The sequence below is a fragment of the Manis javanica genome, chromosome 15 (genome assembly GCF_040802235.1).
Source record: "Manis javanica isolate MJ-LG chromosome 15, MJ_LKY, whole genome shotgun sequence".
NCBI lineage: Eukaryota > Metazoa > Chordata > Mammalia > Pholidota > Manidae > Manis > Manis javanica.
Genome location: NC_133170.1, coordinates 36,988,830 through 37,014,797, shown reverse-complemented (window position 1 = coordinate 37,014,797; position 25,968 = coordinate 36,988,830). Strand labels below are relative to the sequence as shown.

The window sequence follows — 25,968 nt, the reverse complement described above, 5'->3', positions numbered from 1 at the left end:
AGGTAAGAACCTGGGGGACTGTGAGGTCTAATTTCCAAGGTCGTGTTCTTTAGCTATCTCCCCCCTCACATCCCCTCTAACGCCTTCTCTCCCTTTGTCCCTGAGACCCCAGTGAATCTGCGCCCACGACAGCATTAGCAGTGACTTCGAGGATGACTGGAAGGGCCCGTGGCCATGTTCTGGGGAAAGCAGGCCAGAGAGGAGTCTGCGATGGCCCAGGTGGCTGAGAGCCGGGGGTGGGGGGCAGGCCTGCGGAGGGCGGGCCTCGCGGACGAGTCCTGGGCGTGCGCCCCACAGAAAGGGCGGTCCTCTGCTACAGTTACATGGGATTAGAATTCAAGATATCTTATTTAGATTTTAAGGGAAAGTCTGGCTCCAGATAGTTGGAGAATTACAAATAAGATTCAGTTAAAATCATTACTCAACTTACGTTATCTTTTTGGTCATGTCTGTTTACTCAACTGGAAGATGATAAAAGCAAACTGCTAACAGTACCTGTACCGTCAAGTCAACCCCAGTCCCCGAGGCAGGGCGGTGCAGAGTTCCATCCCAGGTGGCCCAGGGTGGGCGTGTGCATATACAAGAAGTAAACCACTGTTGTTTCAGCCACTGAGGCGAGCACTGCACAGCTCAGTCAGAGAATCACTAAGGGCTTCAAGTGCTACCACAGGGAAAGCTTTGTCTGACTCCAAAAGGGGGAAAACACAATTCTGTAAGGAAGTTACAAAGAAGTAACAAAGAAAATATTTCTCAGTAATTACTACCTGTCCAAAACCAAAGCAATCTGTTTGTGAAAGAGTGAGTGCTTTATTGCTGGAAATGTTCAAGTAGAAACTGCAGGATGCCACGTGAAAAATGCAATAGTTTGGCAGAGAATTTATAGAGGATTGGGTGGGATGTTCTTTGCATTTTCTTCTCTCTTGTAACCCCTGAGATTACTGGCAGTTGCGTAAATTGCAAAACATCAATGAGAGGCTCAGCTTATTCTGGTTGAAATGTTAAGCAATGCAATGGTAGCTTTGACTGGAGTGGTGAGAACTCCTTTTTAATTCAAGGTAGGATGCAGTTCTACCTCATTTGTTCCAACAGATAGTGGAACCAATCAATGATTCAGTCTCTTGGAGAAATCACACAGGATGTGCCTTATGAATTGCACATAGTTGAGCACGGTCAATTGATCTGCAGTTACAAACAGGCGTTTTTCTCTACGTTTGCCAGTTCCTCCTGACTGGCCCTGACATCCACACATTTATTACCTGGAGCACACAACAGAAGAAAGCTTGCTGGGCCTGACCAAAGAAAGAGAAAGAACGGTGGTTCCTGGGACCCAGTCTGGTAGTAAATACAGTCAGAGACACCAGGGTTGGATACTCACCTACTCTTCCACCTTTGGGGAGGAGCAAATAAAAAGACAATGCAGGCAGGTAACAGAAGTGGGAGCAACCTTCTAAACACTCCTGGGCATTGGGAAAGAGGGCAGAAGCCCCCTTCTTTCTGCCTCCCTAGTCTCAGTAGAGAAAAAGCAACATGTACCTAGTACTTCGGTTTTTCAGAGTCTTAAGTGAAAACCACATCACTCCTTTGCTCTTAGACTTCCCATCATGCTTTAGTTTCTCCTGTCCCTCCTTCCACCTGCCAGCCACACATTCAGGATGTCCGTGATGAGCTCTCTCCAGGGGTAGAAAGGGGTGCCCGCTGAGTCTGTCTGCGCTGGAGGGTAAGTCAGACTTGACAGGACTCCAGTCACCACCTCCCAGTGGCAGGCACCCCCCTTATCTGGGCCCTGCTTCTTCAGTGGGCTGGCATTCCTGTTTTGACCATTCTCAGAAGGGGTACTAGAGGAAGGAAGACCTAGCAAAACAGAAAAATAAAAGCACTGTTTTTGCTTCTCTCTCTTCACAGAGTTGCCTTGTGACAGCTCTGATGGGGCTGACAGAGGAAAAGAGCTCTGTGAAAAGTAGAGACGAACTGCCCTGAAGAGAGCTGAGACAGAGGCAGCATTCTTGGTGTGAATCAATAAGGGGGCCTCAACAGGTCCAGGAGAGACCAGCTGCTCAGAGCCACCTGTGAGCCAGGAAACCCTCTCTAGGTCATGCACTTCACTGTGAGCTTAAGGCTACAATCCTCATGTCTGAGCTTGACAGGCAGTCCAGTCCACACCTTCCTGGTACAGTGGAGATGGCACAGAGGATGTAGGGACACCTGGGAGTTCATGCAGTGCAGGGCTCGCTTCCTGCTACCCTGATGGCACTGCAGACACACAAATAGCAAATTATAATAGTTAAAACATGTCCAGTGCTTACTAGGTACCAGAGACTTACAAGCACTTCATGTTTATGTACACTCACTCAGTCTCCAGAATAATTTATCATTAAGCTCATTTTACAGATGAAGAAACAGGAAGAGAGAGGTGAAGAAAGTTTCCCAAGGCCACACAGCTAACCCTAGGTGATCTCTGAGCTGAAAGAAGTTAAACTCCTTAGCTTGTCTTAACTGATAATCTTTATGGATCTAGGCCATTTGTGTTTATGGTCTTTAATCCTTTCAATAACTAAACCTAAAATGACAGTTACTACCTTTCACAGGTATTTGCCATTCACAAGCTTAGAGAGCTTAAGTGGCTTGACTAGACAGTGACAAACAGGAATTTGAATCTAGGTGTCTGGTGCCATAGCAATGTTTTCGGTTACGCCCTACTGCCTCTTGATGGAAGCAGGAATTCAGAATCAAGTTATCTTTAGCTCTCTCCGTGTAAAGAGCTCCCACGCTTTGATTGGAGCTACAGACTACCGTGATCCCCTGAAGCCCAGTGAGAGACACCCAGCAGCATAGCCGGCTCACTGCTTCCATGAAAGGAGATGCAAAGAGACCCCGGCAGAAGCACTGTCCCCAGGCCCTCAGCTCTGCTGTGGGAGGCATAGGTAGCTGCATCTTGAGGGTATGAGCCACTCCATGCTGTGTTGATTTTACATTTGTATTAGAAGGAAGGTGCTATGCCAACTTAATGTTCATTAACCTTTCACGAAGGTCAGTTTTATGTATCAAATAGCAGTCCCCAGCTATTTAATCAAACACCAATCTAGGCGTGGTAGTGAAAGTATTTTTTGGACATAATTAGTTCACAATCAATTTACTTTAAATTGAAGAGATTTTGTGACTGCCTATAAATTTTAGGATTATCTTTTCTATTTCTGTAAAACAATGCCATTGGTATTTTGATGGAGGTAATATTGAATCTGCAGATTACTTATAGTAATATGGATATTTTTAACAATGTTTTGTCTTCCAATACATGAACACAAGATGTTTTTGCATTTGTTTGTGTCTCTTTAATTTCTGTCTTTAATGTTTTACAGTTTTCAGTGCACAGTTCTTTCACCTCCTTAGTTTATTCCTAAGAATTTATTATTTTTGGTATATTTGGTAACATCACTAATTATAATAAATGGTTATTGTTTTTGGTAAATGGGATTGTTTTCTTAATTTCCTTTTTGTATGGTTCATTGTTAGTGCATAGAAACACAACTGACTTTAGAATATTGACTTTGCATCCTGCAACTTTACTGAATTCATTTATTACTTCTAGCAGTTTTTTTGATGTTGTCTGCAGGTTTTTCTACATATAGGATCATGTCATCTACAGAGATAATATTACTTCCTCCTTTTCTATTTGTGTTTCTTTTATTTCTTTTTCTGTTGAAATAGAAGTGGTTAGAGTGGGCATCCTTATGTTGTTCCTGAGTGTGGGGAAAAAATGTTCAATTTTTTACCATTGAGTATGATGTTAGGCTTCTCATATATGGCCTTTATTATTTTGAGATACATTCCTCTATACCTAGTTTGTTTAAGTATTTTATCATGAATGGGTACTGAATTTTATCAGCCCAGAATAGTCAAAGTGACCTTAAGAAAGAAGAACAACGCTGGAGGCAACACACTTCTGATTTCAAACTACATTCAAAGTGACGGTAATCAAAACAGCATGACATTAGCATAAAGACAGACCTATCGGCTAAGGGGACAGAATGGAAGGCCCAGAAATAAATTCACACATATACAGTTAACTGACTTTTGAGAAGGGTCAAGATTACACACTGGGGAAATGATAGTCTCTTAGCAAACGATGTTGGGAAAACATGCAATAAAAAAAAAGAAATCTTTTCCTGCCTTATACCATACACAAAAATCGATTCTAAATGGATTAAAGGCTTAACCATAAGACCTGCAACTGTTAAAACTCCCAGAAGAAACTCCTAGACAAAAAGCTTCTCGACTTTGGTCTTGTTAATGATTTCTTGGATAAGTATAGATAACAAAGTCAAAAACAGACAAGTGGGATTATGTCAAACTAAAAATATCTTGCTCATCAAAGGAAACAAACAACAAAATGAAAAGGCATTCTACTGAATGGGAGAAAATACTTGCAAACTGCATATCTGATAAGAGATTAATTTCCAAAATATATAAGAAACTCCTACAAATCAATAAAAATAACAATAATAACAAAAACAAAAAGCCATAAGCTCAATTTAAAAATGGGCAAAGGACTTGAACAGACATTTCTCCAAACAGGATACACAAATGGTCAACAGGTACATGGAAAGATAATCAACATCACTAATTATGAGAGAAACGTAAATCTAAACTACAATGAGATATCACCTCAGATCAGTTAGGATGGCTCTTATACATATAAAAAAAGACCAAAATAGCAAAATAAAACAGTTGTTGGTAAGGACATGGAGAAATTGGAACCCTTGTACACTGTTAGAGGGGATGTAAAATGGTACAGCAGCTATGGAAAATAGTATGGAGGTTCCTCAAAAAATTAAAACTAGAACTACTATATAATCTAGCGATCTCACTTCTGGGTATATATTTAAAAGAATTGAAGATAATATCTCAGAGATCTCTGCATTCCCATGTTCACTGCAGAGCTGGTCACAATAGCCAAGATATGGAGACAACCCAAGTGTCCATAGGCAGATGAATGAGTAAGGAAAATGTGGTATGCACATACAATGGAATATTACTCAAGACAGAAATCTTGTCATGTGTAGCAATAGGGATGGACATTATGCTAAGTGAATAAGCCAATCACAAATACTGTCTGATTCCATTTCTCTGAGGTTTCTGTAATAGTCAGACTCATAAAGCAGAGAATACAATAGCAGTTGCCAAGGACTGAGGAGTCGAGAATTGGGGAGTAGTTATTCAATGGGTATAAAGTTTCAGTTATGTAGATGAATATGTTCTAGATATCTGCTGTACACCATTCAGGTGCCTATAGTTACCATTACAGTATGGTACTTTAGAACTTGTGGTAGAAGGTAGATCTCACAGTAAGTATTTTTACCACCAAACAAAAATGAAAGGACACACAGAGAAGCTGGGAGGCACTGGATGTGTCTGCTACTCTGACTGCAGTGATGGTACCATGGATGTTTGCATATACCCAATTCATCAAGCATTAATTTTTGCATTTCTTTTTATGTCAATTACAACTCAACAAACCTGTTAAAAAAATAAAGATTTTCCTTGATCTGGGTGAGCTTGATGCGGTCAGTCAGTTGACAGGCTTTCAGAGCAGAACTGAGGCTTCCTCTGAACTTTTCCACAGCCACTGGACTGTGACTTCAGCTTCTGCCTGAGCTCCAGCCTGCCCTCCGGATGGCCTGCTCTAGGGGTTTCAGACCTGTCCAGTCAGTCCCCACAATCGTGTAAACCAGTTCTTTGCAACTGATCACCTAAAATATACCTCCCACTGGTTCTGTTTTTCTGGCAAACCCTGATTGATATACCTTTCCTCACCTCGTCCCTTGCATTCATATGTTCACATTTAGAAGTGAGTTTTCAGTGACAATTAGTCTTTTCATACAGAAAAGCCAACATTTATTGAACACTTACTTTATCACAGGCATCATTCTAAGCATTTAATGTGGTGTGACTCATTTAATCTTCTCAGGAACCCTATCAGTGGATACTAATAATCATCTCCAATAAATAGATGAAGAAATGGAGAAACAGGTTGTTCTCCATGCTGTTATAGAACACTCAGGAAGTTTACGGTATGACTGACTGACATCAGTGTTCTCAGGACCAGCATCTGACCTAGCCCCCGGCAGGCAGTGGCAAGCTATGCAAACTGTGGCCGTGAAACCACATAACTTGGCCAGTCACTGCAGAATTCTCACAGCTAAAAAAATTCTGTCCTTCTTTCCTTCACTTTATGACATTTTATTTTTTTATCATTGTAAACTTTTCATTTGTCCAGGCGAGGGAGAATTCCCTGTCAAATTTCTCCCGGCTCCTTATTCAGACCACCCATCAGCTTCTATGCAATCTGGTTGCATCTGCCTTGACACATCTCCAGCTATGTGGTTGCCATCAGTACACAGCCACTATTTGAAGGAAATGTCCAAGCACTGAAATTTTTATCAGGGTTCAGTACAATTCTTGGGCACAAGTAAGCATTCAGGTAAACATGTGATGAGTCCATGAGGAAGGTCTTCTCCATGAGCTGGGCTGGTGGCAGTTCTCTGAGAGGCCCTGTCTCCACACTGTGGAGGGCAGGGGAGGCGCTATGCCTTGGCAGGTCTGTGCATGGACACAGGTGTGGGATTGTGACATGAGGTTACGACAGCTTGACAGTCGCAATCACAGGTGCTAGGGGCTGGGGAGCAGGAGACCCGGGCTCTAGTCCAAGCTCTGTGCACAGCTTCGTGAGACGTTGGGCCTCTCGGTGTTCCTTCTCTATGAAATGGGTGTCTGGGGAGTGAGGGTTAGGACAGATGTTCCTCTGAGGTCTCTTCCAGGTCCAGAATTCCCTAGGTATATGGCACTGTGTGTTCATTCCTTTTTCTACCTTCTGTTTTAAAGTGTGAATCTATCATATTAAAGCAATACAACTCTTAATTAACTCTCAGTACCTGACTAATGTAACACTACTCACTTTACTTTCCTTTGTCAGGGATCTTTACACACCTTGGACAACTGAAAGCTGATTGCCCATCACCTCGTGTTCATGGCCATCCTCACAGGAGCCCCTTGACGGTGGGGGTCTGCTTTCGCAGATGATGGACCTGATGTACAATAAAGCAACTGAAGGTGGCCTCTTCCCAAGCACAGAGCTAGCAGAGGCTGAATTAGGCCATGGAACTGGCTTTATTTCTCCACAACCAGGCCCCTTTTCATTATACCACATAGCTTCACAACATGCTTCTGCCAGTATCTTCCAATGGCAGGCTTTTGTTTTCTCCTGACCAACTGATTCATGGATGTCTGACCTCTCCCAGGGAGGAATACACTTACATTCGTTTTTAATGTTCTCTTTGATAATGCACTCTTTAAAATTGCCCAGCATTTTAAATCCAGGACGGGCCTTAAAGGTGGAATTTTTAAATTGAGACCATCAAAATTAAATGCCAACAGAGTCAGCAATGTAGGAATCAAACTGTGTTCTCTTATCACTCAGTTTAGAACATCTTCCAACTGCAGCTTTTGGAAATTCAAGCAGTATTCTATCATTTTAAGGAGATTTTAGGTAAATACACGCAATCGTATTTCAGGACAGCTATGATTAGGGATTGTGAGAATTTCATCTGTAATTTAGTATTTGTAATGACTTCTCTTTTTATAAAAATTCAGTGACAACCCTTAACACAAAATTGGGTTAGTGGTTTACACAGGACTAGAAACATCTACAAAAAGAATACCAAAGAGACATTTGCTTATTTGGTGGTTGTGAGGTGAGCACAGGTAGACCCTGGCTGGGTATATCCAGGAGAAGAGGGGATAAGCCTCTTTGATTATTTTCATAACTTACTATTATTGCTCACTGTAGACCTAGCACTAATCTTCTGCCATCAACCCAGCTGCTAGGCTGGAACTTAAAATAGCCTCTCATCTGTCACAGGAAGACTCTGATTTGGAGTTCTGAGTTCGGCACATGGTATGAAGATAGACATCTTCATGGCAGAGCAGAGACTGCCGCCAGGGTCAGTGCAATGGGTGCATGCAGGCTGCGGGTGCAGGGAAGTCTCCCAAGCAGACACTCTGCAGATGCAGCTCCGGACCAGGGCGGTGGGGCTGGGCCTCAGCAGCAGGCATCTCTGGGAGTCACCTTCACTGGACTGGTGGACAAGACAAGACCAGTAGGAGTCTGTCCGAGGGCCTAGGCATCCGTGAGGGACTTGATGTGAGGTGAGGAGAGAGGAGGCTGGTGAGACGAATCCAGGAGCGAGGAACTGGACTCCAGAGGAGTGGGCAAGGCCTAGCAGGCTCGCGAGTCACTCAGGCTTTCCGCGGGCTTTTTCCCCATGGGTTCAGGTTTGAGTACTGGGGAGGGGTTGTAAGTAAAAAGGCAGCTTGAAAGACCAGTGTTCACAAAAATAGCAAGGTCTTACATTAGTCAAGAGAGTGGGGGGAGTGGCCTTGAGGCACTGAGAGCCCAGGGGCAGAGGCAAGCTTCCTGGGGCCCCAAGTGCATCTCCGTGTGGGACAGGTACAGCCTAGGGGCTGGCGGTGCAGGGATGGATCCCAGAAGCAGGGAGGCCTGGCATCCTCAGAGGACACATGCTCTGGTGTGGGCAGTCACACACTCTGGCATCCATGCACCATGGCAGGGGCAGCAGGGAGAGAAAATGGTGCTGAATCTTTGGGATCCATGGAAGGTGACTCCCTTAGCTTAGGGTTAATGTTTCCTTCAAACTTCTGATTTGGTGGAAGTGGAAATGGGCCCTCAGCAGGATGCAGGGCAGCAGAAACAGGAGGTGATGCAGGACAGGAGGGTGGGGTCGTGGCCTGTGCACGCCCTGTGGGTGAGCATGTGCAAGAATCTGCTTGCAATTTTCAAAGATGTAATTGAAGGACACATTTAAAAGGGAGGGGTCCTAAACATCAGGGGTCCTGTGTTAGCTGATGAAGCAAGACCAAGTAAAATGTAGGTTTTACCACCAGTCTTTATTTTAAATCTATGCTAGATAATAAGTATGCTAGCATGCTTGAATTCCAGGTGCAGACCCTGTAAATGGGTCTGCACAGTCACCTGCCACCCATTTCCCTGCTTGGCTTGTCCTCACTGGCTGACCCCAGCTCAAGAGGAAACATGAAGCATCTGGGACATGAGGTTCACACACAGCGGGGAGGTCTCTGTGCTCATCCAGGGCTTACAGCACCTACCTTATCAGCACCATATGTCCAGAATGATGGGGTTGTCCCTAATCCTGAAATTCAGACCAGGTGCTTAGTTGGGGGAGCATCCCAAAGCATGAGATCCCACTGCTGTTGACTTCACTGCTTTTTCTTCTACATCTACTCTCAATTTACATCTTGCATTTGTCTTACTACATTTCCACTAATGCAGGCTAATCCTCCTTTTCCAAAACCAGAGAGCCAGTAAAGAGGTAGGTACCTCCTGGAGAGGGAGCACCTTAACCTTGGTGGGGTCAGGGAGGCTTGCTGGCAGTTTGATCAGGGGAGAACAGCGGTGCTCTTGAAGTCATTCCAAATCTTTCAAATCTCTAACCTTTCACTGGATAGCTTTATAGTTATCCTCAAATCCATTTACTGTTCTTTACCCAGTTTGTTTATCTCTAAGGTGGGAATGGTAATTCCTCTCTATTCTCCAGGTTGTTGCAAGGATTTATTTGACACATACATACCATTTATTTATCATCTGCCATGGGCTATGAGTTGCTATGAGTTGTGCTGGCAATGGGGGCAAAGAAATGAAGGACTCAGCTCCTGCCATGGAGCTGCTGACTCTCAGTGCAGGAGATGGACAGGCAAATAGGTAAGAGCGATATGGAGTGGAAGCGGCAGGACTGGAAGGTTACCCCCAGGGTTGTCTGGGGGTGTTCCCTGCAGGCAGCAAGGGCAGGCTTCCAAGAGCAAATGAAAAGGTAGCACCTGGTGAATGGCATCCACAAGAGTAAGAGAGTTTTACCTTATTTACAGTGAAGGACAAATAACTAACACTGGATCATTCTCTGAGCATACGGTAGAGGCAGGCAGACACAGCAGGAGAGCCTGAGGGTCAACCGGAGGACGCAGAGACCTTTACTTGCTCCCCCTATTCACCCATGAGCCTGCAGGAAACTGGAGAGTGATCTGTGCAGTGGATTGTCTCCTCTGCACTCACATCACACTGCCCAGAGACAGTGCAGGCACCTCACTGCTCCACAGGACCCTGTGCTGTGCCGTGATGATTGTCCCAAGGTATGGTGGGGATGTGGTGAAACAGGGACAGTCTAGGAGGGCACAGACGTGGGTCTGGGGCAGCCTTTGATGTCGACCAGCTGTGGGACGTTGGGCAGGTTATGGTAGCTCTTTGGCCCTCGGGCCTCTTCTGCAAAATGACAGCTTGCACTGGAGGAATGGTGATACATTTTTTTTTATGCCTAGGGATTTAGTATGCCTAAGGGGAGCTTGTTAAAGTTCAGATCCCTGGGCCCTACCTTCTGAATTTCTGATTCCCTTATCTGGGGAGTGTCCCAAGAATCTGGATCCAAAGCAAGCAGCTCACCAGTTTAGATACATGTGCTTTCTGGGCACACTGAGCAACACTGGACAGAAAGTCCAGGAGTCCATGGTCTGTGACAGTGGGGGCGATAATGACCTTCAGTTAGAAACCTGCCCACAGACAGAAAGCAACATTCTATGACTGCCCTGGCTTCTCAAGGATCATTCACTGCAGCACTGCCCGAAGCAGGCAGACAAAATCCTACAGTGTCAGGCTCGTGAGTGTCAGGTGAGAGATGCCCCGGAGGGAAGGGCAGTCAGTGTGTCAGCTCTGCCTTGCCGGTTGCCTAGGCTCGCCTCTGCTGGGCTGCTGCAAGCCCAGGGTCATGCCACAGTGAAGCGTGTCACTCTCGGAAGCTTTCTCTGGAGATTTATGGCTTTGGGAGGCTTGGTTAGTTCAGATAAACTTCAGAGGCTCCCAAATACTTGTCCAAACCCTTCTAATGTCACACTTCGCTGCTTTGTAAGAAGACTGAACTCCCCTGGTGTGTGGGCAGAGTGAAGAGGCAGGCTTCCACAGTGACTCACGCCACAGGCTTTCAGTAAATGCTGTCTTCACCACCAGAGTCGCTCTGCATCGGTTCACCTGGCACCACTCTTTTCTGCTAAGTTTACAGGGGCAAGATCTGCCTGAGAAGCTGCTGTTCCACCAGGAGACTGGTGGGTGCTGGACTCAGGAAATCTCATGGGAGCTGCAAATGCGAACACAATCCCTGCTCGATGCACAGACATTCAGTCATATAGGACAGTACAGCAGGCTGTCAGGTATGATTCACTCGATTTTTCACCCTGATGAAGCACTGATATCCTTGAGGGGGTCTGAGATTATAAGGGCCTCTCCTGACCCACCCCCTACCTCTCTTGCTGTCTCTCTGTCCCTTTCCTGTACCTTCACCACTTTGCACATTTCCTGCGACCCATTTTAGATGGCTCTGATATATTCTACAGCAGGAGGTGAAAAATGAGTGTGAATTTTGTTATGTTCTTTCAACTACTGCCAGGCCTTTACTGAGTACCTAGACTGTCAGAACATGAACTAGGTGCTGTACAAAGAGAAACAGGTGGTAACGATGGATGAATTAATCTCTACTCACATGGAATTTAGAGCCCAGTGGTGAAAACAGGTAACGCTTGTGTGTGGGAAAAGCATAAAATTAAGGTGTGTGTGTGATAGGGATCAGTCAGTGTTGGCCGGATGAATGCATAAGCGAATAGACGAGCGAATAAAAGCAGAGGCATCCTTTATGCAAGAATCTTGGGGCAGTTTCCACAAATGCTAAATAATGGCTCCCTCCAGATGTTCAGGCAGATCATTTAGAACTGGTGTTGAAATCCCTATTTCATTTAGAACCTAGATTAGGTATGTAAACTATAACCTCATGACTGAACCACATCAGAGTCATAGGCCATTCTAGGACAGCAGAGTCTGACAGGCAGCATCTGCAGTGCGTGCTGAGAGAAGAAAGCGAGGTCTGCCCACATCTGGCATTGAGGAGAGACTGAGGAGAGAGGCACTGGGTGGCCAGGTGGGTCTCAACATGAAGAAAAACTTCTGAGTAAAGATTTACTTCTCACTGAGTCACAGAAACAAATGCTCTTCATGGCTCCCAGCTGGAGGAGCCCGGGGCAGAGCTGGGAGACAAGGGCTCCCAGCCTCAGAATGGCCATTCCCTCTCCAGGCGGGACGCTTCAACTCTCAGGGGTTTATGGCTACCATCTGGCAAAATACAGGCTTAGACTCAATGCTCCTCAAGTTCCTGTCCCACTCTTAAAAATAACTGAGAAATTAAATGATTTCCCATTCCTTCACTAGTGTCATTCCCACCCAGCAGATCCACTCTGGGAAGAGCCATGGGTCCCGTGTCCTATTAGTGGAACTGCACACTCTGGATCCCGGTCCTCCTGTCACTGCAGCCGTTCTAGACAGTGACGGCTCGCCAAAGGTCAGAGGGCGAATTCTAAAACCTTCCCATTTGATTTCCAAAAGGTATTCATATTTCCCCCTAGAAACATCAAACTAAACTTTTAAAAATTCAAAATCCTCATTTGACATGAGGGTATCCCAAGTTAGATTCCCTAGCCCTACTGGAAAAGTGAATTCTAGTGAAATGAGCTCTGAGCTCCCTTTCCTCACTGAATGGTGCTGATGGATGCAGTGAGGCCTCAGTCCTGGAGGTCAGGGTCACGACCCCACAGTTTCCCTTGTAAAGTACTCTCTATTGGTGACGCCTAATGAATGTGTACTTCTTGTCCTATTTGCTTTTAACACAGTCAGCATTTGAGTCATTTCTGTCTGTCAGGCACTTGTTGGCCAAGTCCTCCAAATACATCTCATTTAATCCCCACCACATTCCTACCAGGCACACCGATAATAACTCTGAAGGGATGGGAGCCCAGGGACGTAAGGCGCCTTTCTGAGGTCATTCAGTGAGCAGGTGGTAAAGGGGGGATTTGAATCTTGGGTCGCTTGGGAAAGAGTCCCTGCTTTTCAATATTACCTACTTATTCTTCAGTGAATGAATGCTTACTGAGTGCCTGTTATGTTTTTTGGGCAATGATTACATGAAAGTTGAGAAAGGATGCTGTTTCACTATTTTTATGAAGTCAGTCCAAACGAGAGTTTGTCAAATGCCAAAGCATTCTATAGAATTCCTTGTTTGGATCCGCCCTGAGATTCAGAGATAGAAAGTATTTTAAAGAAGGGAATGACAGAATCAGAATAATAATGCAGAGGGAAAAGCCTGGCTGCCAAGTGCAGAATGAATAAAGAGAAGCCCAAGGAGGGCCTGCAGGAAGCATGGTTCCTGGAAGAGTGCAAAGGTGTGAGAGGCGGCAGCTCCAGGTCTAACCCTCCAGGTGACTCCTGGGTTTGAGGGAGAAGTGGAGGGTCAACCCCAAGCTTCTGGGATGGGTGTTTCAGAGGGCCATTCACCTAGATGGGAGTCACAGGGGGAACAGGGTTGAGGGCCCAGGGGTGGTCTAATATTTGGCCATGCTGAATCCCATATTCTTGGCCTCTAAGAAATACCATGGTTCTCTGGACCTCTGACAGGTCATCAGTTGCTTCTTCTAGCAAAACGCCTGTGTCTCTGTTTCTAAGTGACCCATGTCGCTCGTGGTTTATTGATTGCTATAATTTGATGCCTGGAGACAACCTCCCATTGGGTCCCTGAGGAGAAAAAGATGCTTGAAGACTGAGAAAGAGCAGACGGCTCCATTTGTGCGGTTTCATGGATCTGAGACTGTAGGCTGGCAGTGTGGGGCTCACTGGCAGCCAGGAGGAGGCTCTGGCACAGCCAGGCAGCTTCATTACTGTGCGTTCCCAACGTAAGTTCATTTACTTGCTTCGCTAGTTTAATTATTGGCTATGCAGCCATCATAGGTGTTCAAGATTTAGAAGTTCTAAAATAGGGAACAAAACAGATCCTAAAAGCATGAAGAGATGAGCCACTCCCAACCAATCACATGAAATGATCTATGGAAAACAGTTTTCCTCCTGCCATATCCAAACCAGTTTTGGGTATTCAGACTGGCCTAACCATATCCCCACACGGCAGTATGAAGCACACTCTGCCGTGCCAGTCAGACTCACGACAAACGTCCTGGCCCCTCTTCTGCTCCCCTGGCTTGTGTGGGTGTCTGCTTCTCCCTGAACACAGCCCTGGGTGTTCAGGAGCGCCCAGGGCCTTGATCCTCCTCGGGACTCTCTCCCCTAGGGCATGTTCGGGCGACCACCATGTCCAACCCAGGTATAGACCCCAGGTCCTCACCCAGGAGCTGGTTTCTGACTGAGCCTCATGTAGACTTGCTGCAGACGTGCTTGGGATCACCCAATACTTAATTTGAAGTTTCATTTAGTTGTTTGTGATGAAGTCTCTCTGACACTTAGCCTTTCTGCATAGATTTAGCCATTCACAGTCAATCCACGCCTTATTGAGCTATGATGCTTACTTATCTAGTGTGAGAAAAATAGTTTGGAAATTCCTGGATGAAATGAAAAAAATCAGAAATTTGTACTAAGCTGTTAGCCTAAAATTGCTACTGTGAAACTATTTGTCAAAGAGAACTGCTTGTTCTCTTCTAAACAATAATTATTATAGACAAACTTGTTGAGGAAAATACTTTTCTGAGAGGTAGGAGGACTTGGTTCTATAAGTCAGCCAGGAAGACATCCTATTCTTTTCATCCAGTTGAAGTCAGATAGACATTTGCAACACGGATTAGCAGAGAGCTGAGATTTTGACTGTGTTAAGTACGCTCACTGACCTATGTTATCAGGCTTATTACCCCAGCAACTGACCTTTTTTTCTCATTCCATTTCTATCCGTGGACAGACCAATAACTTTGTCTCTGGGGAGACAAAACAGAACTTCTTTACCTGGACGTGGAAACCCATCGTTCCCTGATGGGCATGGCCCTCCTCGTAACAGCCTCATCAAGAACTACTTTGGGAGGCCAGAAAAAGTAGTGGAAACTAATTAGAAATTTCTTCTGACTATCCTAATAGTTAATGTATTTTCAATGGTGTTTTTTTACATGGACCCAAATTCCCATCTAAACTCTATCTTCCACATCAAAGTTATCATTTGGAAGAGTAGAAAGCAAAATTTACTAATTCGTATAGTAGCAAAGCACTTTAAAACTTCATTTCACAGAGCAGCAGTGATGGGAGGTTAACAGGTATTAATGAAAAATATTAAAGAACCAGATCCTCAAATAAGTCTGGTAACCCTGGGTTCTCTCCGCTGCAGGGGTCTCCAGACTTTGAAATGCCAATGTGCAGGGCACATTACTAGGGTTGGGCACACCTGCCACCAGGGGCACAACCTTTGAGGGGGTGCATCTGCAGGCTCTGCAGGGCAAGTCTGGCCCTGGCGTGGGTCTGTGTCTACTTCCTTCAGTCTTGCACCCAGTACTCCTGTCGCCTTGTCCCACTCCAGGTCCTGCTAACAGGCACTGCAAATAATTTTCAGGATTAGGGCATGATAAACAATATTCCCCAGCTTATTTGACCAAGAAACTTCCATGTGTATTTGTATATAGGTACAACTTCTCTTGACATTAGACACTATTTTATTTCACTCATTCTATAGACATTGTTTTTTGAGGGTCTACTCTGGTACCAAATACTGGCAAGGCACTGGGGGTGTGAAAATGAAGAGGCAATAGTCCCTTTCCTCAAAATGTTGAAATCGAGCAGGGCAATTATCCTAACACACCCAGCCCATCGTTCAGTTAGGTGCCGAGGCGCCACCAACATGCGTGCTGCGCAGCGGCTGGAGAGGGAGGGCGCGGGGGAGGGGCGGCAGGAGGGCGAGGCGTCACGTGGCCTGCAGGCACAGCACCGCACGCTGGGGACCTAGGGGGCAGGAAAGGCGATTCACCGGCCTCTGCAGGGCCACAGGCCCTGAGGGCCGGTGCCACTTTCGCAGCAGCCTCCCTCCCTTCCCCGTGAGGCCTCTGCTCTTGCCGCAGCCACAGGCCCTCTTTTCACATCCCTCCTTCCATTAGGGCTGCCGACATGCTGACCCGTCTGCCCGGAGCGTTTTTCTCTCCAACTTTTTCTGAATACTCTTAACATTTCAGGTATTAGCTTAAATATCCCTTCCTCGGGTACTCAAACTAGATCTGGCTTATTTTAAACTTTCTTCTCTCCCTGTACTTTTTCTTCATTGCACATTTAGGATTGTATGTTTTCCTGATTAATTTCTATCTCCCTCAGCAACTGTAGGGCAGCTCCTGGGGCAGCTCCTGGGTTTCGTTTGCCCTCGTATTCCCGGCAGCTGACACAGGACTTTGTGTACCTCAGGCACTTGATAAATATTTGTTGAAGACTGTGTGGCAGAGCAGGTCGGCTGCCCAGCACAGTGCAGGGCGGCTGCTGGACGGGGTACACTGGTCTGTCAAGGGAGTATGATGGGGCTCACCCCAGGCTGAGGGCGATAATGGGGCTGCGCTTTCTCTTCGCTCTGTTCCTATGCCCAGGCTGGAAGCGAGGGGCTTTAAGCCTTTAGTGGACGGTGGAGCCCCGCGGTGAACGGAGCCCCCATCTCCAATTCGCTGTCTGAAGACTCCCATTGAACACCTGATTAGATTTTCCTGCACTGAGAAATAAGCTTCTACTTTACTAAGCCATTTAGAAGTCAGTTTTTAAAAAATAAATTTAAATAATACATGTTAAAAAGTGAATGAAAGATTAAAAGCAATCCAGATATGATCAGAATAGAGGTAGTTCTCCAGCCTATACGAGCTAAGGATTTTTAACAACATCTAATGGAAAGGAGCTCAGAGTTCATAGAAACCTTATTGTTACATTTGTGCTTGTTCGGATTGACTGCATAGAAAAGTCATTACAGTCTTCCCTCTAGAGCATGGACCCGACCCCCTCATCCTTCTGACTTCAGAGCCTCTGGGACTGGGACCCTCTGGGCTAAGCGGGCCGCACCTGGCTTTTGGGGCCACCGATCTCCTGCTCAGGGAAAGCAAGACTAGGTCAGCACAACCCCTCTCAGCATGTGTTTCACCAAGATCTGTTTTTGTTTGAGTGTACATTACATTCTGCTCATGTAATCCTTCCATTAAGCCAGCTTCTTCCTGCCCTCCCTTCCCTTTTTTCTCTTTTCTCAAAAACAGTCTTTGAGAACCAGCCATGGGCCAGGTCCTATGTTAGTCACTGGCGATAAAATGATGACTAAGGCAGCCACAGCTTCTGCCCCCAGGAGTTCACAGTCCGCCGGGAGAAAGCACTCCAAGCCACTGAAGTGGAGCATGACACCCGCCGCATCACCCATGCACAGGGTGCTCCAGGCTGGACACTGCAGGGCCAGCAGGGCACACACCACCCACGCGTCCCACCCAAGGCATGTGGGATCAATCCCTTTGTCATTTTGGGGCACACCAACTCCTCATATCCTCTCTCCCAACCCAGCACTTATGCATTTGTTAAAGGACTGACCTCAAGATGCCAGACTGGCTTCCCTCTCTGTGCGGTGCTTGAAGTGCCTGGTGATCCCTAACCAGTGACTGACAGGTGCTGACCCTGAGAAAGACGGCTCTGAGGTGTGGCTCTGCTGCTTCCAGACACTCTCGGTGGGACTCGGCCAGAATTCCCCCTTTGAGACTTTGCTGGGTGTCCTGCCCTTGCTTTGCTTCCGTTCTTCCTTGATCCCACCTGCCCACTCCCCTAGCAGTTATTCCTGAGAATAATGAATCCCTGTCTCAGGGTGGCTTCTGAAGGACCCAACCTATGACAGGCATCTAACCCAGACCAGAAAGCCAAGGACACTTCTTGGAACACATGCCACTTGTGGTGACATCTCATGGATGGGTAGAGTCAAGCAGGCCTATGGAGAAGGATGTGCTGGTCACGGGGTAGCACATTCAAAGGCTCCTCCTAGAGAGGCTGGGGTAGGTACAGGTCACCCTTCCTGAATTCACCTAATTTTTCCATTTTGGCAAGTTCTGTGGTGAGCTCACATTTCCCACAGGCTCTACATCAGTGATGCAAAGTCCATGTTTCCTCATGATCAGCATCTATCGAAATTCTTTTTAAACCACAGAACAAAATATATTTCTTCCTCCTTTATTGATAGATTCATTGCCTGTATCAGTGTGAATAATACCTTGGCAAAATGGAGCATAGTAGCCCAATATGTTTAGTGACATGAATTATCCTCGACGGAGAAGGTCCCCACTTATCAATACTGATGTGGCTGTATCATTAATTTTAAAGCTGAATGCTAAGGACCAGTAAACTTAGCACTGTTTGCCATACTATTATTTACAACAGTGCCCAAGAGTCACATGCAATCAGCTCCATGACTGACTGACAAAGCCAGCTGCAGGGTGATCATATTGTATAAACACTTGTCATGGGCTACATGTGGGATATGGAGGTTGACATGCCATGTGTTGCTTTTGACTGTCTAAACTGTTGCTCTGGGCTGGAGCTAGGCCCAGAGCCTAGGGCCGAAGGATTTATTTAAAGCTGAGCACTGCACATTACTGTTCGGTCCATTCATGCCCTTGGGGAGGGTGGCCGGGAGGGAGGCTCCTTCAGTTCCTCCTTCCCTGGAGTGGTTTTTTCATGATTCCCCCAGTCATGAGTTTTTCCTTTTCACACTAGTCCTGCTTTCACTTGGTTTTCCTTCTGCCATTTGCCTTTAAAGCAAGCAATTTACACTCTTCTGCAACAGCTTGCCCTCCCTAAGGCCATCTGGCAACTTGTCCTCCTCTTTGAGCCAACCAAGAGTGAAAATGCCTATCCACACAGTGATCAAGTGTTGATAGGATAACATCAGAGTTTTTCCCTCATGAAGGGATGTTTGCAAAGTTTACATTCACCCAGGAGGGTCAGCCTCCCCCAGTGATGGCTACTTGTAACTTCAGAAGCTCTGGGCTCCTTGTGGCCACAGAGAAGACTGACTGAGACAGTCGTTCAGATTCTTTCCAGAGAGAAAAATGGCGGTCAGAGTGATGTGACCCCACCTGTGTGAATTTCTGCCGTGTGAGCAATGAGGCAGATACGTGATACCCTCATGTGGCTGCCTGTAGAAACTGGCTGGGTGGGTCTTCCCTGAAGCTGGAGACCTTACTTCAAGTGCTGGTCATGGAAGGAGTCAGGTCCTCAGAGTGGTGGCAGAAGGATGCTGTCACTCTTTCTTGGCATCTTGCCCACAGTCTAGACAAGGGTGGCAAATACCCACAGGTGTTATCATCCATCTTTCCCAAGTCCCCTGTCCATCCTCTAACCCTCACCCACTGCAGACATCACTCATCAGTCATTACACTCCCCAGTCATTACACTGGCTGGGATAAAACCTTAGATTCCTCCTCAGCCCAGTGTCCCAGTCAGTCATTGTCTATTGATCAGGGTTGGAAGATAAGATTGAAACTGATCTCCTGTGGTCATTCTCAAGTTTGATGTGTCAGAATGCTCATATGTCTAGTACCCACTGATGGTAGGGTGGGTGCTAGGAGACAAATAGCTACCTCAGTATCATTGCCTTATTCAATGAGGTAGGACTGTGGGCCCTGGAGAACAAGTCATATCTTGTGAACAAGATCATTTTTGTTTAATAGTACTCTCTGCATCTATTTTCTTTTTGTTTGCACCTTTTAGTGACATTTGATTTGAATGGTCTGCCCTGTCATAGCTGGGCCACAGAGTACCATGTGTCCGTGTTGTGTCAGGCTTCAGTGGGAAGCTAGGTTACCTTGAGACTAGAGCCGAGGAGCAAATACTCCTAGGAATCTTGGTCTTGCAGTTCAGCTGCTGTTCCTTACTCTCAGATTCCTTATCCTACTAACAACTTTCATGATCCTGAGTGCTGTTTTATTAAAAGAATAGCTTTCATTTTTTGCCACCTTGCCAAGACTATTAAGAATGCACATGAGGTAATAAGAAATTATTTCATTCACAGTAATTGCCATCCTATCTCTTCCCCCAAGTATCCTTTTCATAAAATAATATATTTTCCAGGGGAAGTCCTTCTGCATCTATGTGCCATTAAAACCACATGGTCAGGCAGCAAATACCAAAGTGTCATGAGGACTCAAGAGCCCAGCACGCTGTGGATATGACTATGATGATGACTTCCCTGGTGTGAGTTTGTAAAAGAGACTGCTTGTCTTCTTCAGTCCTTACTCAGAAGCTTAGCTTTTAAGATGCTGTCTGGAACTTTGATCTATGAAAGGGAAACAAACTGGCAAACATGGACCTGGCAATCTCTTATTTTTCACACTTGCAAACAACGTCCTTGGCAAGCAGTTACATGCTGCATAGATCTAAGTATTACTCTGACATGTGAGTCAAAAGAGAATTTTAAAGCATCCTACAGGCAGCTGCTTTTGGAAAATTCCACCTTACATGTAAGCCAGCTCAGTTGAAAGATGTGGACATATAATCACTGCTGAACAGACCCTTGTTCTCCAGTGTCTCTCTGGTCATTTGCAAATCATTCATTTGCCAGGTTCTTTGTAATTCCACTAATTAGGGAATCCAATTGGTTCTTTTGGTCCTGAATCAGATTCTACAAAATTTGTCTTCAAAGCGCAAAAATCATCCCAACCAAAAGAAAGGAGGTACTGAGGCACAATGCTTAAGAGTCAGCTTCAAACTTAAGTAAGTGTTCTGTGGAGTGGCATTTGATCTGACAGCTGGCCTAACACTGGTTTGGATTCCCTCTTACCCCCAGCCCAGGAAGGTGTCTATGGTATTTTGTTGGTCTCATACTCCAGGCCAGTGGGTAAGGGTAGAGGAAGAAAAGCATGGAGACTTACTCTGAAGGTACAGGTCCGTTCTGTACATGTCTCTACTGTTTTGGTTCTTATCTCATTAACCCAACCAGACAACACACCCCTAGCAGCTCAGCAGGTTGCCAGGAAACATGCCATATACAGAGTGAGTTTGAAAATATGACCACTCCCCCCAGAAGCTCACCATCTAGGAGGGACAATACACACATGCTGACAGTGACCTAAAACCAACGTGACACAGTGTGACAACTTACCAGGAGCTGTGGGGACAGACTTGGGTGGAAGCAAAGGAGAGGAGTGATCTGTTGTGTGTCCTCATTGGGCATGAGAACAAGGATGGGGCCATATTTGTCTTTGTAATTTGTGCCAGGAAAAAGCAAATGTTCAATAAATACTTGAAGGATCCAGCTGAGAGGGAGCATGGAAAGTTTCCTGGAGAAAGTCATGTTTGAAGTGAATCTGGAAGGAAATAGGAGTCTGGGTTGACAGAGAGGAAATAGGAAGAAGGGAAGGACAGAAGACAGAGATGGTGTATGTAGAGGGCATTCACCCTGGGTCTGGGCTTCCTCTTGGGTTTGACGAGAGGCGCAATACAGCTTCATGTTCCTAGTGAAGCTATGGTGATACAGCCCTGTTCTCATGGGAAAGGGAGTCCTTCTGGGGTCTTCTGAAGCTCATAGAAGCCTTAGATCAGGATGCTAGCTCTGTGACCATACCTTGAGAACCACTTAGATAGACATACATTTCCTCTCCCTCATATTTATACCATTTCCTAAGACATGGAGAATCACATGTCATTAGATGGCTGGGATGAAGAGAGCCTTTTACAGTGTTTGCAGAAGGCAGCTGCTTCAAAGATGCTTCGTTTCAGCTGTCATAAAAATCTGAAATAAAAGTGCATTAATTTCCAATGTATAAATGATTACACTTTGGAAGTTCCTATTGTTAATGGAATATTAGACATTTATTATTATTTTCCTCAAAGCAAGTTGTAAATAGTGCTTAGGTCTTCACTCACCACAAGAGCCCAGGTCACCTGGAATATATCTAATGCACACAGTTCTGCAATACATTGATAACATCATATCAATACTGCTAGTTAAATGAAACACAGCCTTCAACATGTGGGCTTCACTGTTCAACAGATAATCTTAGACCACCAAATTTTGTTAAATTAAATTGTATTTTAACACATTAGGAGTCTCACTAATTAAATGATCTTTAATCAAAGAATAACAGAGTAGCATAGAACAAATTTTAAATAAGTGGTATGTCAAGGAGTTTTTAAAGCCTTTGTGCTTTTTAAGTTGGAATTTATTTTTATATACCATAGTTTTTTACAGGAAGTGAAATTTGGTGCATATAGTCATCTCAGTCTCTATTATGGCACTGACTTTTAATCCTTTTCCGGACAGGGTAGGTTCAGAATATCACAGTCTCCCACATCCTTCTTCTGAGTGTCTCTTTCTGTATAAATTGCCATAATGGCACTTCACATCCATGCTTCCCTGCAGTGAGCACCTTGTTCACGTACAGCCAACCTGTAGGTAGCCCAGAGTCTATGGGATGAACTGGTGTGGAAGTTCTGCTCGTCATGGACATGGGGCTAACTGCACCAATCAGAACTTGAGACAGAGAAAGAGCCTGGAGCAGCTGGTTTGGGGAATAGTTGCTGAAGGACACAGGAGAACAGCTGGGTTGCCCTAGAGCATGAGGATAAAAACTGGTGAAGCCCTGCTGCTTGGAAGGCCGACCAGGTGAGCCAGCCACCAGTGCTGCTCTGCATGCTCAGCACCGCACTGAGTCTCCAGGAGACCTGGCAACCCAGCTGCCCCTGTAAGAGGATCCCAGATCTTCCCTTTTTCCAGGTGAATTCTTACATAACTCACCCAAACTGAAGGTCGACAAAATTCCTTTTAATAAAAATAGGCTAGCCAACATAGGTTCCTATGGAAATACTGTAGGAACACATTAAACACACAGCTGCTGCTTCCTTTCCAGGCCTCTTATAAGGTTTAAAATCTCCCTAAAACACACATTTCTGGGCCTCATTCTCAGAATTTCTGATTCAGTATGTCTGGGCTACAGCCCAAGACTTTGCATTTCTAATAAGGGCTCAGATAATACTGCTGGTCTAAAGACCACACTTTGACACTTTGCTATAGGGTCAGGAGTGTGAAGCATAGACAGAGAACAATCTTAATGGTTTAAAAAAGAATCAACTCCAGCAACCCTTAGTGGAGAGCCTGATCATCACTGTGAACGCACTGCTGTCCCTTTAAGGAGAAAAAGAGGGTTGGGACAAGCGGTACAGGAAGAGGGGAGTAAAAAAAGGCCCTCAGTCTAGCCCTCAAGATTCTTCGGAGCTACTAAGAAACAGAATTCCCAGTTCATGTCAAGCCTAAAATTGCCAAAAAGAAAACAGAGATGTTGCTTAAAACCTCACTAATCCCACAGCATGTGCTAAATTATAGGTCACAGTAGCATGGAGCGTGTGGTATGCGGCACGCTTGCCTGTGTTGGTCCTGAAACAGGGAGATGTGAGCCCCTGAAAGTGGTGGCAGAGCATTCTCCAGCTGGGGCCCCGTCTGGGAATCCCTTTATAACCTCAGCCAGCTCGGCAGTCACCCTGCCATGTTCTTTTTCTGGATGACGGCTGACACAGCTGTGGGGAGACCAGCTTTCTCCGTGTGACTGGGCACTGACAGGAAAGGGAAACCTTTGCGGGTGCTTCCTCGTGAGTGGGGGAGGCCACGTGGCTGGCAGAGCTCTGAGAGCACAGCGATCAGGGGCTGAAGCCGATGTCTGGGTGGGTGGGGATGTGCTGGCAGGCAGAACAGCCACGTGCTCCTGGTTGGCATTCTATGGCATTTGCAGTCGGCCAGCATTCCCCAGCTGTGAGAAGGACGAGACAGCGGGGCCGGTGGGGGGAGGCTGAGACAAGCCACAGTCATTGAACTCTGGGCTCCATGTACACAGAAATGCACACACAGCCCTATTCAGTTCTCCAAACAGCCTATCAGCTCTTCATTGTACAGATTAGGAGAAGCTAAGTAACTTGTCCAAGTTCACCAGCTTGAAAAGTACTCAAAGGTGTTCCCGACCTCCAAGCACAGGTTGTTTCATTGGGTCAGACTCGTCTACCCTCGCCTGATGATCAGACTCACACGGTTATTATAAATGTGGATTCCAAGGCCACTGACAGGACAGAAGCAGAACTTCCAAGTGACGTGTCTTGGAATCTGCATGTCTAACTTGCTCACTAGGTGGTTGTTAGGACCAGGTCATTTGTGGAAACCTGCAGTGTATTGTGCTGCCTGACAGGTGGCCTGACACTGGAGAGGTAGTGAGGGGTGCAGAGGGATTGCCAAGGTGGGATTGGCAGGATTTGATCATGATGACAGAAAAGCAGCCTTTTAAAAAAATACTGATGTATAGTTGATGTACAGTATTATAACAATTTCAGGTGTACAACATAAGAATTCAACATTTACATACATTATAAAATGCTCACCACAAAAAGTGTAGTTACCATCTGTCACCATACCAAATTATTTCATTATTATTGACTATATTCCCTATAGGATGCTATACATCCTTGCAACTAATTTATTTTGTAACTCAAAGCTTGTTCCTCTTTATCCTCTTCACCTAATTCACCCATCTCCCCTTTCCCTCCCCTCTGGTGACCACCAGTCTGTTCTCTGTGTTTGTATTTTGTTTTGTTTGTTCATTCCTTTTGTTTTTTAGATTCCACATATAAATAAAATCATATGGTATCTGTCTTTTTCCACCTGTTTTAGTTAATTTAGCATAATCCCTCTTGGTCCATTCATGTTTGCAAATGGCAAGATTTCATTCTTTTTTATGGCTGAATAATATTCCACTGCATGTATGCACCATGGTTTTTATCCAGTCATCTGTTGATGGACACTTTGGTTGCTTCCACATCTTGCCCATATAAATAATGAGGCAATAAACATAGGGATGCATATGTCTTTTCAAATTTGTGGGGTTTTTTTCTTTGGGTAAATACCCAAAAGTAGAATTGGATCATATGGTAGTTCTATTTTTAATTTTTTGAGGACCCTCTGTACATTTCTCCACAGCAACTGCAGCAAAGGAAAGCAAAGTCTTGAGTCCCTGGTCAGCATTTCTGTCCAAAGTCCTGTGGCTGTAAACCCTTTCCTTACAACAAAGCCCTCCTCTAAGCTGGGCAAAGATGGTGAAGGGCTATGTCCCATGTCCTGCTGGGTGTAAGCCCCCTGGAGCATGCCCACCAGAACCCAGCGGTGTGCTGGTGTACTGCTTGGCTGCACTGTGTGTTGGAAATGATTTTTGTGATGCTCAGAGGTGAAAAGCAGTGTAAAAGTGTTTCTAGAAAAGCAGCCAGGTATCATGTCCCTGTTTTCAGAACACAAAAATTACTATAATTGTTTGGTTGATTCAAAAAATAATGATGTATAACAATGAAATGATTTAATGAGTTTCTTGGAGCAAGAAATTATGTTTAAGTTTTTAAAGGTTTTAAATTGACAAAACTTTGTAGGGCAAATCCTTTCCTTTCTCCTGTGCTCTAGAGTCCTGAGTTCCTCAGCACCTCTAGACCAGATAAATGCTACTTTTTGGCCTTCAGTAAAGATACCACCTGTAGACAGGGCAACAACTCCTCAGAGATGCCTGTGTCCTAATTAACTCTGGAACCAAGACTATGCCACTCACATGGCAACAGGGACTTTGCCTCACTCCTGATTTGGTTTCAGAGTGCCTGCTGTGCAGGGGACTTGCTATATACTTGCCAATAAATGAGAATATCTGAGCACCGCACGACCCGCTCAGCGTGAGGCGCTGCCCTGCGTTCTGTGCACAGGGTGAGGGGGGCACAGCTCCTTGTCCTTCATTCGCCATGGCACTCACTGCCCACGACCTTGCCCCCTCCTCTAGAACTTCTTTCTTCCCTTCCTCATTTTAAATGTTTCTTTTAATAACAAATTAATGAACCAAAATGGGTATATTTTTCAGAAAGCCTGCTAACTTTCAATTTCCTCTCCATTCTCTCTTATCACTGACAAACTAACAGTACATTGAATTCAACTCCAGATCCAAGTGATTCAGTTAAGTTGAGAGATCTGGACTGAAACCTATGATCTTAATTTGGAGTCGTGTTTTAGAAGGTGAGCATCATTTGTG

General features: G+C 45.4%; 1 protein-coding gene and 1 long non-coding RNA gene across 7 annotated transcripts in view; one reads left to right on the top strand and one right to left on the bottom strand.

Moving 5' to 3' along the window:
- CPNE4 (copine 4) overlaps positions 1–25,968 on the bottom strand; it is a 451,414-nt gene that overhangs the window by 47,189 nt on the left and 378,257 nt on the right. The gene's annotated exons all lie outside the window — the stretch shown is intronic.
- LOC118967307 (uncharacterized) overlaps positions 10,594–25,968 on the top strand; it is a 50,427-nt gene continuing 35,052 nt past the window's right edge. The window contains exons 1-2 of the long non-coding RNA XR_012125487.1: positions 10,594–10,750; positions 11,132–11,286. This is a non-coding gene — a long non-coding RNA (uncharacterized lncRNA). The remainder of the gene's footprint in view (positions 10,751–11,131; positions 11,287–25,968) is intronic.